Raw genomic sequence first — 14,674 nt, 5'->3', positions numbered from 1 at the left:
CTACAGTCAGTTGGGCAGTTGGCCAGTTGTGACACGGGGGGGGAAGCATGGGTAATTGGGGTGCCAACTCTGTTTATTGTACTACATGTGATGTTGAGTTGGAGGAAGAAGAGGAGAGGGCACTGGAAGCAGAGCTTGCCATCCACTGGAGCACCTGCTCTTTCTGGGTCTTATCAACAAGGCGTATCGCTGTGCGGCTGCCTGCCAAAAGAAGGGAGTGCAGTAGGCACTCCACTAACATAAGTTGTCAGTTGTCTTTGGATAGGACATGTTTGTGTTGGTTCACTAGTGCTTTCACTAACATTACCACGTACCCCACGTACACCTTGAACGCCAAGCCTATTCCCCCTTCCACCACGCCCTCTCTTTTTCTCACTCATGTTGGTTAGATACAGTCGTAGGAGCACGCAATTAACTAAAGAAAAATATGTTTTTTCCCTGTGCAATAGCTCAGCACACACCTGAATTTCAGCGACACTAAATGACAAGGTAAGATATGGCCAAACGTATAATGTTACTAACAGACAAAATAAATTTGTTAGTGTGCATGAGGCCGATAATACCTACGAGATATTCTCCAAACAATTTCAAACTGAGATGTCCCCTGCTGTATTACTTTAGGCACAGTATAGGTTTGACTGTGCATACAAGCTGACTTTGACCACCACTGAAGTAGTAGCTGGCTTATAGCACTGTATGAATTTTGGCACAAGAAAAAATATTTTTTGGACTGGGCCTAGTAAGAGAAGTTTTTTCTTTTTTTACTGTGAAACCAGTACAAGTTCAACACCACTAAAATAGGATCTGCCTTTTAGCAGACTGGATCAACTTTGCCACAGCAAAAAACCTTTGGTGGACTCTGCCTGCCAACCAAAAATATATATAGGTTTGACTGTGCGTACAAGCTGAATTTGACCGCCACTGATGTAGTAGCTGGCTTATAGTACTGTATGATTTTTGGCACATAAAAAAATATTTTTTGGACTGGGTGTAGCCAGAGAAAAAAATTATCTTTTTACTCTGAAACCACCTGAAATTCAACTCCACTAAACTAGTATCTGACACTAAAAAAACAGCTTTCAATATCACAATAGCAACAGAAAAAAAAATAGTTTGTGCTCTGCAATAAGAAGCTCTGCAGTCTGTGCAGAGCACAATTTCAACCCCACTACATGAAAAGGTGCACTGCGCTTGCTTGATCACATTAGCAAGTGCAAAAAAAGATTCAAGGTATACTGAGACATGGAGCTTTATACCAGCGGTGCACAGCACTATTGTATGACATGGGTCCTCTGTTTCTGTCAAAATCTCAGTACTTGCACAAGAACACCAAAAATGTGCTGCACCTGTGGTTGCAGAGGTACACAGGCCAGGAATTATCTACACTACTGATTACCACGCAAGCGCCCATCTATCTAGCTAATATCTCTCATTACACAGGAGAACACTGAGCTGCATCTGTCTCCAGCAGTGACATGGATATAATGGCGCTGAGGGAACATGGCCACTTTTTTTATTGAAAGGACATGTGATTTCTACAGCCAATTGCAGAAGCCCTTATGTCTGGACAGTGTAGATGCTTCCTGCGCTATGATTGGCTGGCCGCGCTTTCCTCAGTTAAAGTTACCGCCCATAGAAAAAAAAACAGTGCGCCGCTGTTCTGACCTGTTCTAAGCTCTCCACAGCCCCCACACTCACCTGGAACATGTCACTGCTCATCATATACTTACACTATGCTAACAAAACTGTTCAAAATGCCGTTGTTGCCATGTATTCGCAGTCCCACGCAAATTTGTCGAACTTTTCCGATTTTATGAAAATTTGCTCGCTTTTGAGATCACAAATCCGAATGTGCCATATTCGTGCCGAATTTGAAACTTTCGAATATTCGCCAAACAAATTCGCTCAACACTAGTCCTAACACCAGCCAACATCCATTTAGACCAATGGAAAAAACAGTCACAGTCACATGATTAAAAACAAAAGGTCCCAATGCCAAAATTTCTATATAAGATACGAACACCTATATAATTCATACTAACTGTGGGACACCAACAACAGAAAAAGAATATCCATATCATATAAATTGACTCATGTAAGAAAGATGCAAAAAAGTTCATCTGCGATCAATAATGGAATATGATTTTGTTCTGTTTATTAAGACCTGCAGGAGATTTCCAAGTTTATAAATCCAATATGCTTCACGGGTAAGAAGCTGTCTCCTCATGTTTCCCCCTCGGAATGGTCGAGTGACCCTTTCCAGTCCAAAGGTTTGTAGTGAGGACAGGTTACGTTGATGGTCATTGATGAAATGCTTAGGTGCTGAAGAGATGTTGTGGTAATTATTTCTTTGACTCAGGATGTCATGCAGGTGCTCATACTTTAAACTTTGTGGAAATACAACCAACATACATTTTACAACGTGATCATATATATTAAATTTTGGGAATTGCAGTTGATAAAATGTTTTATATTAAATGTGATGGTGTTACTATTAATGCTAAAAGTTTTTGTATTAATTGTGTGCTTACAAATATAAAAACCCCTACAATTTAACCAAGTACTATTGGATTTAGTAGACAAAAATAAATGAGGGGATAATATATTGCCCAACGTGGGCGCTCGCCCAGCTACTACATTGCACCCAGTTTGCAACATACTGCCCAAGATCTCGTCTTCATGTAAAATTGGTAAGAATTTTTTAATTGTATGTTTGATGGTATTAAATTGAGGACTATATTGCAAAGAAATAAAAGGTGCCTCAGAAAATGATTCATTCTCATTTTTATACTCGCTGTTTCTTTTAGAAATTAGGAGATCCTCTTGCCTTTTACCTTTGACAATAGCAGAGGCACGTTTTAACATCCAGTCTGCATACCCCCGTTGTTTCAGTCTCACATTAGATTTATCAAATTCTTCATTGAGTTATTCACTCTCACTACAGTTTCTTTTAATCCAGGTAAACTCACCAACCGGAATAGATCTAATAGTATGTGTTAGATGACTACTATTATCCTGTAATGTGATGTTACCTGTCACCAGTTTGGTGTAAGTGGAAGTGACAATCAAATTACCACGTTCACCTGACAACCTAAGATCTAAAAAGGAAATTTAGGAAGAATGAGAAATATGAGTAAATTTCAAATTGAACACATTGTCTTTCAAATAATCAATAAACAAGAGTATGGCAGATACATCTCCGATCCAAATCATCAGTAGATTGTTGATGTATCTGCCATACCAGTGCAAATGCCGAGCAAAAGAATTGGAAACATTAAAAATAAAATTAATTTCCCAATAAGCCATAACCAAATTCGCTATGGAATGTGAGTATTTGGCACCCACTGGGACTCCTATAGATTGAAGAAAAAACTGGCAGTTAAATGAAAAAATAAAAAATAAATCTAGAGGAGTCCTAATGGGAGCCAACTACTCACCTTCCATAGCAAATTTGGTTATGGCTTATGGAGATATTGATTTTATTTTTAATGTTTCCACTCATTTTGCTCGGCATTTGCATTGGCATGGCAGATACATTGACGATCTACTGATGATTATCTGCCTATAACAGCCGCAGCTGTCAACCTGATAAATGCCGCTGTCAATTTCTTCAATTCCTCATGCCCATTAGTTGCCCTGTGACATGATCGCGGGGCGGCGATGGTTTGCCATGACAGTCGAGGGTCTGCTGAAACCTCCGTGCTTGTCATGGTGATTGAACTGTGAAATCCAGCGTTTAGCTGGGTAGAAAGGAAAAATGAGCAATTGTAGGTACACAGTGCTATATATTATGATGATTGCAATATATTAAGAGGCTAAAAACTTTAATGGGCTTCTTTATAAGTAGAGATGAAGTAGTATTAGAGTAAATTATTTCCCATTGATTTTGTTTTTGTGGAAGATATTTTGGTATTCTTTGACTCCTCTGAATTCTCGTTATCATTACTCATGAACTCTTCAGATCATTTGGAATCTAAGCAAAACTAAGGAAAATACAATATGTTTCAGTACTAAGTAATGGTTCGAATCTAAGAGAGGGGAGACAATGTGGACAATGTGCTATGACAAGGCAAATAGACATTCAGGAAACTTTTATGTTTTTCTTGAAGCAATCGTGGGAATAAAACACTTTTGTCAAGACTCTGTAATGGCAGCATCACAAAATTCATAATTGATAAAGTTGAAAAAAGACACAGCTCCATGAAGTCCAATCAATAATTATTACCAAAAAATTTATTTGTTAAGTATTGTAAAATATAGATTTGATAATTAGTGTTGAGCGAATATGTTCGAAATCCGATCTCAAATGTTAAATTCGACACAAATAAGGCACATTTGGATTCATGATCGGAAATGTGAGCACTTTTACTTAAAATCGGCAAAAATTGGTGACATTCGGTGAATAATGGTGGGAAAATTATTGCACAACTACAGTGTTTTTAACAGCTTGGCTAGCAGACTGCTTGTGTATGATGAGTGGGGGGACACGTTTGATGAGGGGAGGGGCTGGGGAGAACTCAGAAGAGCTCAGAGGAGTGGCGCGCTTGTAATTTTTTTTTTTTGTAACTTTAAGTGTGCAAATCGCGGCTAGCCAATCAGAGCGCAGGAAGCATCCACACTGTCCAGACACAAGGGCTTCTGTCATTGGCTGCTGAAATCACATGTCCTCTCTATATAAAGAGTGGCCATGTTCCCTGAGTGCCATTTTATGCATGTTACTGGTCACATGCGCTGCTCCTGCACCCTGCTCCTGTGTAATGAGCGATATTAGCTAGATAGCTAGGTGGTTGCTTGGAAGACAGATAGTTTAGATAACTAGTCTCCTGTGTTCCTGTGAAATCGACCTTGCAGCAGATTTTTTTTTTCTTGTGCTATTACTGAGGTTTAGACAAAAACAGCAGGGCCCATGGCATAGAACTGTGTTGTGCACTGCTTGCATTGTGCTCTATGCACAAGTATCCCTTCAATCTATTTTTTCACTTGCTAATGTGATACAACAAGCAAGCCCTAGTAGCCCACCTGTTCATTTTGTGGGGTTGAAATTCAGCTGTATGCAGAGCTCCTGAGTGCAGAGCACAAAAATCTTTTTTTTTCATTTGCTAATGCGATAGCGCAAGCTATAGTAGCCCACCTTGTCATTTTTTGGGGGTGAAATTCAGCTGAATGCACAGTAAAATATATATATCTTTTCTGTTGCTAGGCAGAGTCCAAAAAATATGATACACCCTGCTATAAGCCACCTAGTAATTTAGTGGCGTTAAACTTCAGCTGTTTTCAAAGTAAAAAAATATTTTTTTCTGTTGCTAGCCAGACTACAAAAAACATTTTTTTCAGTCACAAACGTGATACAGTCTGCTATAAGTAGTGTTGAGCCACCCCCGTAGTGTTTGAGTTCGGTTCGGTTCATCGAACACCCGTATGTTCGCCGAACTGTTCGTCGAACACCTTCGAACACCTTCGAACACCGTTAAAACCAATGACAGGCAAACAAAAACACATAGAAACACATAGAAAACACCTTCTCAAACTGCTCAGAAGACACAACTAACACATGGAAAAGTGACAAGTACATATAGTCATGCGAAAAGAAAAGAGGTGGAGGAGTAAAAGGAGGGGGAGACACAGATATAGGCATGTCATGCCCTTCTAAAACCAAAAAAGTGCGAAGCCGACACGGCCAGTCCGTTCCTGCCTGTGCGACCTCTGTGTCGCCGGATTTGTGCCAGAGCTGCGGTGGACCCTGACGGCCAGCCCCCCTCTCCCAATACTGGTGCCTGTCCGCTGGTGGGTCGAGCAAGCCTCCCTGCAGTGGAGGCAGGTCTAATCTTTTTAATTTAAATTGTCTCTCTAATTTGAATGAGAACACTTTAAATCCTTTTACAAGGATCTATTGGAGGGCAAGTCTCATGCCAGCAGCCGCGTTAATTCAAGCTCCAGTAGCGTCCACTAAAGCTGCTGCAGTTAAAAGTTTATAAGGATCGATCTTGGCGGTCCACCGCAAGGCGTCCTACCGCCAGTCCTAGCCCCTGTGCCTCCCCGATGCTCTTCACTGAGTGTCCCGGGGGCCTGAACCATTTCCTTTGAAAAAATTAAGTGTCCAAACTACAGGTGGTGTAGCTTGCTTAACAGCTGGGATAATCCGCTGACTAGCAGACATTACTACTAGGCACAAAGTATTTCCTGGGCTAGATGCAGTTAAAAATTTGTAATTAGATACTCTCGTTGGATGCTGAGAAAGCATTCCATAGAGTCTCCTGGCATGCCATATATTATTCTCTTAAAAAGCTTGGGGTAGGGGTTTAGGGGAGCCTTTTATAGGCAAAATCACGGCCCTGTATCGCAATACGTCACCTAGGTGAAGATCAATGGAACATTTTCATCACCTTTCATAATCACCAATGGGACAAGGCAGGGATGTCCTCTGTCCCCTCTCTTATACATCCTAGTGATGGAGCACCTGCTCTCATCAATTCGCCATAACCCCAATATTAGATGGATTGAGGTGGGAGGCACCAAGTACAAGTGCTCTGTATTTGCTGTTGATGTCCTAGTATATATCACTCAATCACATATATCCATCCCTGCTGTTATGGCTGAAATAGATCACTTTGTTACATGGTCAAATTTTAAAATCAATGCAGCGAAGTCTGAGGCCCTCGATGTCTCCCTCCCTAAATCCATACAGGATTCCATCCAGTCCAACTTTCCCTTTGCCTGGTCCTCACAGGGTATCAAATACTTAGGAATTCGTATTCATAGAGACCTCTCCCGTCTACGTTATCTTAATTTTGGGCCCTTTTTTGAACAACTCCATACAGACCACGGTTGGCAAGTTAGAACTGTAAGATTCACTACGTGAACCACTGGTGTTTTGTGGAAAAGCACATGTACACTGTGTTCCAAATTATTATGCAAAAAGTGTTTAGGAGTGATAAGGTAAGAATTTTTTTGTTTGTCAGTTAAACTCATTGATGGTGATGTGTGTCAGGGCTCTTTATATCACTGTAAGCAATTGCAGACACCTGTGCTAATTAGTTTGGCAGGTGTGTCCAATGAAAGGCAAGACTACTTAAGAAGGCTGTCCCACATTATTAAGCAGCCTACATTTTCTGCCAAAATGGGAAAGAAAAAGGATGTGTCGGCTGCTGAGAAGCAACAAATTGTGGAGTGTTTAGGTCAAGGCATAACTACAGTCAACATTGCCAAGACACTTCATCCTGATCATCGCACAATCAAGAAGTATGTAGCTGATTCACAGTACACACGTGTGCGTGCTGATAAGGGAAAATTGAGGACTCTTTCCTACAGGCAATTACGTCAGGTGAAAAGAGCAGCGGCAAAAAAGCCTTGTCATAGCAGCAGACAAGTTTTTGAAGCTGCTGGTGCCTCCAACGTCCCCTGAATAACAAGATCCAGGGTCCTTCAGAGGTTTGCAGCTGTGCGTAAGCCATCCTGTCGACCTCCTCTATCCACTGCACACAAGCAGAAACGGCTCCAGTGGGCCAAACAATACATGAAGACTGACTTCAAAACTGTTTTGTTCACCGATGAGTGCCGTGCAAAGCTCGATGGTCCAGATGGATGGAGTGGAGGATGGCTGGCTGATGGACACCCCACGCAAACACGGCTACGGCGCCAACAAGGAGGAGGTGGAGTAATGTTTTGGGCTGGAATCATGGGGAGAGAGATTGTCGGCCTCTTTAGGATCCCTGAAGGGGTAAAGATGAACTCCATAATGTATGTGGAGTTTCTCAAACAGCACTTCCTGCCATGGTTCGAGAAGAAGAACCGTGTATTCCGCAGCAAGATCATTTTCATGCATGATAATGCACTGTCTCATGTTGCACATAACACATCTGCATCTCTGGCTGATATGGGCATAAAAGGGGACAAACTTATGGTGTGACCCCCATGCTCCCCTGACCTCAACCCCATTGAGAACCTCTGGAGCATCATCAAAAGGAGTGTCTATGATGGCGAGAGGCAGTTCACATCTAAGGAACAGCTCTGGGAGGGTATTCTGTCCCCATGCAAAACAATTGAAGCAGAAACCATCCAAAACCTGACAAATTCAATGGACGAGAGAGTTCAGAAGCTCCTTTCGAACAAGGGGTCCTATGTGCAAATGTAACATCACCTAGAATAAAGTTTTGAGTTGAAAACTGTTTGATTTCAGTTTCTAATAACCTGCTAATGCTTATAATATCAAAAATGACCATTTTTTTTGTTCTTTATTAAAATGAAAAGGTTGATCAAAGAGTGTGGGGGATCTAAGAGTGTGGCAACCCAGTAGTCAAGATTATTTTAAATTCTGACAATCTGAGGGTCATGTTGCAGGTAGTGCAGCAAGAAGGCACTCATGTGTCTTGCACATTTAGGAGCCCCAAAATTATTTTCCGGGCTAGATACAGCTAAAAATTATTATTAATTTGAAAGCTGGTGGAGCTTAGTATAGATGGCCTAATAGAATCAGTACTGCAAACTGCTACAAGGCCCAAATTATTTTCCAGCCAAGATACAGATAAACATGATTAGTAATTTTAAATCTGGTGGAGTTTAGTATAGATGGCATAATAGAATCGGTACTGCAAACTGTTACAAGGCCCAAATTATTTTCCAGCCAAGATACAGATAAACATGGTTAGTAATTTTAAATCTTGTGGAGTTTAGTATAGATGGCCTAATAGAATCAGTTCTGCACACTGCTACAAGGCCCAAATTATTTTCCAGCCAAGATACAGATAAACATGATTAGTAATTTTAAATCTGGTGGAGTTTAGTATAGATGGCCTACTAGAATCAGTACTGCACACTGCTACAAGGCCCAAATTATTTTCCAGCCAAGATACAGATAAACATGATTAGTAATTTGAAAGCTTAAAATGGTTGGTGAGGTGATTTTAACCAATCATCAAGCTTTTACTCTCCCCAGGATGACACAGGGGTAGAAAAGTCGTTTCGGATCCATGATTTGTTCATCTTTATTAACGTGAGTCTGTCTACATTATCAGTGGAGAGCCGCGTGCGCTTATCTGTCAGCACACCAGCAGCAGCGCTGAACACACGTTCAGACAGAACGCTGGCTGCGGGGCATGACAAGATCTCCAAGGCGTAAGTGGTGAGCTTCGGCCATTTATCCAGATTGGAAGCCCAAAAAGAGCAAGGGTCCAGTGACACAGTCATGGCTTCAATGTTTACTTGGAGATACTCCTGTACCATCGTCTCTAGGCATTGACTATGTGTCAGACTTCTTGTCTCCTGTGGCCTTGCAAAGGATGGGCTAAAAAAGTGGTGAAATGATTCCGCAAAATTGATGTTACCAGCAGATACTGTGTTTCTGTTATGTTTTGAGTGCTGAACACTCGACGGTCCCACGGTTGGCAAATTGGAACTGTGAGATTCACTACGTGCACCACTAGTGTTTTGTGGAAAAGCACATGTAAGATTCTGCAACAGTCTCTGCTGATACTCCTGCATGCGTGCATCTCTTTCTATGACAGGAATAATTTCTGCAAATTTACTTTTGTACCGGGGATCTAAGAGTGTGGCAACCCAGTAGTCAGGATTATTTCTAATTCTCACAATTCGAGGGTCATGTTGCAGGGAGTGCAGCAAGAAGGCACTCATGTGTCTTGCGCATCCAGGAGCACCAAGTCCCTGTTGTGTTGGTGGCGAGGTAACAATCATGCTTCCTTCCTCTGCCCTCTCCCCCCAACCTCGCACAACAGAAATGTGATCAAGGTCTCCCTCATCTGATGAGTCTTCCATCAGGTCGTCCTCCACTTCTTCCTGGGCTCCTGCACCTTCCTCACTAGTAGAGATGAGCGGTGTTCGACTCGAACTGTTCGCCAATCTCAAATTCGAGCTGTTTTGGGCGGTGTTCGAGCCGTTCGGCGAACACGAACAATTTGAAAAAAATTTGGCTGTTCGAGGTCATGTTCGATAACTGTTCATGCACCAAAATCATAACTGGATTTTTTCTCAGTAATGCTGAAAATTAATGTTAATACGCAGTTTGAGTGTACAGCGGGGCGGGGGGAGGGGCAGGGGATGGATCTCTGCAGAAATAATGAAGATCTCCATTTTTTTTCTCTTTCCCGCATTTACAGTGGGGAGGTGCAATCTGTCAGCCTATCAGCAGCAGACACATGGAGCGAACTGCTTTTTTTCACACAAGCAAGGGCATGTGTTATTGGCAGTGTATGTCACATGTCCTTGCCCTATAAGACCCAGCCACTTTCCCCGTTGCCACCATTTTCTCACTGCTGCAGCTGTGTTAGACGGCACCACTGTTGCTGTGTGTGCTATACTTTGTTAATTTCAAGCCAATTTTCGCAAAAATCTACAGATAGCTTGGGAGTAGGGAATAGTTGTGATTGCAGTCCTTTTGAGGACTAGGTTACATCATTTCCTACGACTTTTATCAGGCAGGTCTGTGCTCTTAAATAGATAGGTTGGGAGTAAAGACTAATTGTAATTGCAGTCCTTTTGAGGGCTAGGTTACATCAGTTCCTATCACTCTTTGCCAGGCAGGTCTGTGCCAGTGCTGCGCAAGTTTTTTTCACAGCATTTGGCTAAATCTAGCAAAGCAAATCCTTTTTGGCCTCTTGCAATGTGTGTTAGTCAGTGGAGTAGCCTATCTGTGTTGCAAGCTATACCACCTGTGTATAGAATACAATTTTTTTTACTGCACCTAGTGAAGTAAAACCTTTTGGGCATAGCATCATTCTATTAGTCCATCTATACTAACCTCCACCAGGTTGAAAATTCAATATAATTTTTATCTGCATCTAGCTCTGAAAAAATATTTCGGCTTCGGCTTGTAGCAGTGTGTGGGATTTGTTCTATTAGTCCATCTATACTAACCTGCACTAGGTTGCAAAGTCAATATAATTTTATCTGCATCTAGCTCTGAAAAAATATTTGGGCTTCGGCTTGTAGCAGTGTGTGGGACTTGTTCTATTAGTCCATCTATACTAACCTCCACCAGGTTGCAAAGTCAATATAATTTTTTTCTGCATCTAGCTCTGAAAGAATATTTCAGCTTCGGCTTGTAGCAGTGTGTGGGACTTGTTCTTTTAGTCCATCTATACTAACCTCCACCAGGTTGCATATTCAATATAATTTTGATCTGCATCTAGCTCTGAAAAAATATTTCGGCTTGTAGCAGTGTGTGGCACTTGTTCTATTAGTCCATCTATACTAACCTCCACCAGGTTGCAAATTCGATATAAGTTTTATCTGCATCTAGCTCTGAAAAAATATTTCGGCTTGCAGCAGTGTGTGGGACTTGTTCTATTAGTCCATCTATACTAACCTCCACCAGGTTGCAAATTCAATATAATTTTTATCTGCATCTAGCTCTGAAGGAATATTTCGGCTTCGGCTTGTAGCAGTGTGTGGGACTTGTTCTATTAGTCCATCTATACTAACCTGCACCAGGTTGCAAATTCAATATAATTTTTATCTGCATCTAGCTCTGAAAAAATATTTCGGCTTCGGCTTGTAGCAGTGTGGGACTTGTTCTATTAGTCCATCTATACTAACCTCCACCAGGTTGCAAATTCAATATAATTTTTATCTGCATCTAGCTCTGAAAAAATATTTCGGCTTTGGCTTGTAGCATTGTGTGGGACTTGTTCTATTAGTCCATCTATACTAACCTCCAACAGGTTGCAAATTCAATATAATTTTTATCTGCATCTAGCTCTGAAAAAATATTTCAGCTTGTAGCAGTGTGTGGGACTTGTTCTATTAGTCCTTCTATACTAACCTCCAACAGGTTGCAAATTCAAAATAATTTTTAGCTGCATCTAGCCCGGAAAATAATTTTGGGCTTAGTAGCAGTGTGTGGTACTCATTGTATTAGGCCATCTATACCACGCTCCACCAGCTTTGAAATTAATAATAATTTTTAGCTGCATCTTGCCTGTAAACTAATTTTGGGCATATTAGCAGTGTGTGGTACTCATTCTATTAGGCCATCTATACTAAGCTCCACCAGCTTTCAAATTACTAATAATTTTTAGCTGCATTTTGCCTGGAAAATAATTTTGGGCATAGTAGCAGTGTGTGGTACTCATTGTATTAGGCCATCTATACCAAGCTCCACCAGCTTTGAAATTAAGAATAATTTTTAGCTGCATCTAGCCCGGAAAAAATTTTTTCTTCCCAATAGTGGTAGCAATAAAAATATGGGGCGCGCTCCTGGCTAACAAAAATATACGCTTCATAACAAAAAACACCAGCCTAGCGCACTGCATTAATAAGATGGCATCATCATCTCTCCCGTCTACGCCGGCTAGCATTCCTGTACCTAAAACACAATGTATGGGTCCGCACTAGCCACGATGCTGAGGGGTCTAAAGCTGCTGCTAACGCTTTATCACAATTCAATTGGCAGATTTTCACAGAGCTCCTCCCCAACGCCCACCCATCGGGCAACAGTTGCCCACCCTCCCTATGGGATCTAGTGGCGAATAGTTGATGCCATTAATCAGAGCGTCAGTTGCCCCGTCGACGTGGCAAGCATACGGTAAGGCATGGGAAGAGTGGACACGACTAGTAGCAGGCAGATGGGTTGACCAATGTGAACAAGCCAGATTACAAGTCACCATAGAATTTCTCCACAAGCTAATGATGAGGGGCATATCAGGGGCGTCAGCGCAGCGGTGTCTGACCAGAGTAGCATTTCACTTCCAACTACTGAATTGGGGAGATGTGACAAAGAGATTCATCATCAGACAATCCATAAAAGGGTGGAAAAGGGGTCAGCCAAGTCAGGAGTGTAGACGTCCTGTCCCGTGTCACTATAACTGATTTCTCACATCATATCCCTAACACCATTAACATGACACTCACAATTTGAAGCAACACTGCGATCTACTGCATTTGCGATCGCCTTCTTCGGGGCGCTATGCATAAGTCCCTCAATCCAAAATTACCACCAGTGGAGGCTTATTACACCAGGACGTAGTCATAGCCAATAATGCAATACATCTACGCATAAGCCAATTGAAAAGGGTTCCAGCGGGCAGGGGCACTTGGGTATTTCTACAACCCACAAACGGTACACTGAGTTGGGTAACAATAGTAAAAACATATATAACCATCAGATCACAAAGTAATTTCTTCCTATCACACATTGATGGAATGCCATTATCAAGATACCAGTTCCAAGCTATATTTAATAAATGCATAGCATCGGCAGGCAACCACAAAGATTACGGGACACACTCATTCCGCATAGGCGCGGAAGCAGCAAGAGCAGGACTGTCAGAAACGGAAGTTCAGAGGATAGGGAGATGGTGATCCACGTGTTTGGCGAGATACATAAGATCGGACTTGTTATCCTAACATGGTTTGTTTCTTTTACAGGTGACGCTAAGCCAACAGTGTGGGTGATAGGCCACTCGTATATATATTGGGCAGAACAAAGGGCGAAAGTCCGCCCAGGTGGGAGGAAATTAGAGTTTCATAACACATATTTCAACTGGAGAGGTATTAGAGGGCTGCTATGGCCACAGGTACTAATGGAGGTAATCAAGGTAGGGAGAGAGGCAAGAGGTCCGGTCATCTTAGTTATACAGGCCCGGGGAAATGACCTAGGTCATCACAAGAGCGCATAACTAATGGCAATAATGAAACTAGACACTGAGCGCTTCAGAGAATTTTTTCACAAAACTAACTATAGTATGGTCAGAGATTGTGCCGATAGCGGTATGGCAAGGTGCGCGAGACATCACGGCCATCGAACGGACAAAGCGGGTAATAAATATTCGGATGGCAAAATTTAGAAGAGACAGAGGCGGTGTAGTGATACAACACAGACAACTGGAAGGAGATAAAGCAGGCCTCATACGGCCCGACGGTGTTCACTAAATGGATATTGGACTGGACATATTCCTGTCAGGACTCCAGAATGGAGTGGAACAAGCGTTAAGAGTGATGGATGGGGGTCAGAGTCCTGCATACGAGTACGCAGGATCCTCCGTGGCCTGGAAATAGAAAGGACATGTTGGAGAGTTACACTTGTTGGCCAACTTGCCGGTGTGGAGACCCGGGGTATGCTGCAACAAGCTGAATTATTTTATAAATATAATGCCTTTCTAATGGAATGAGTATAAAGAGTTAATAAAGCTGTGACCGATCCTCACCCATCCAGTTGTAAGAGTTACATTATTGTATTGTCAAGGAAAGGGGGGCGGTAGGGGGGCTGAGTGTCTGGGTTTGGTTGGGGGTCACCACAGTCTGCCTAGGCTATATGCATTTAAAAATTCTTATTAGATACACAGGCGGTGCAGCTTGCTTCGCAGCTGGGCTACTACGCCCAAAGTATTGCCTAGGCTAGATGCAGTTAAAAATTCTACGCTGACTAGCAGACACTGAAGCTTTGGAGCAGACATCTGAGTAAACAGCTCTTCAGACTCAACCATCTGTGTTACCCCAAGCCATAGTGTATGTAGTTTCTTACAGTTAAAAGGGGGGGGGAGTGACCCAACCCACCTGGAATTGACGATGCCAACGTCACGTAAAACACAGCAAGGGGACTCCAAAAAGAGTCTCCATTCTTTCCAAAAATTGTGGCACAGACACCACTTAAGTGGCATCAATTGCCCCAGAGTTGCTTAAAACGGTTGGTGAGGTGGTTTTACCAAATCCTCAAGCTCTTAGT

Source organism: Phyllobates terribilis, unplaced genomic scaffold, assembly GCF_046119375.1.
Source record: "Phyllobates terribilis strain yellow unplaced genomic scaffold, ASM4611937v1 Scaffold_11__3_contigs__length_659146591, whole genome shotgun sequence".
NCBI lineage: Eukaryota > Metazoa > Chordata > Amphibia > Anura > Dendrobatidae > Phyllobates > Phyllobates terribilis.
The sequence above is the reverse complement of the archived record's forward strand: the minus strand, read 5'-3'. Positions refer to the sequence as shown.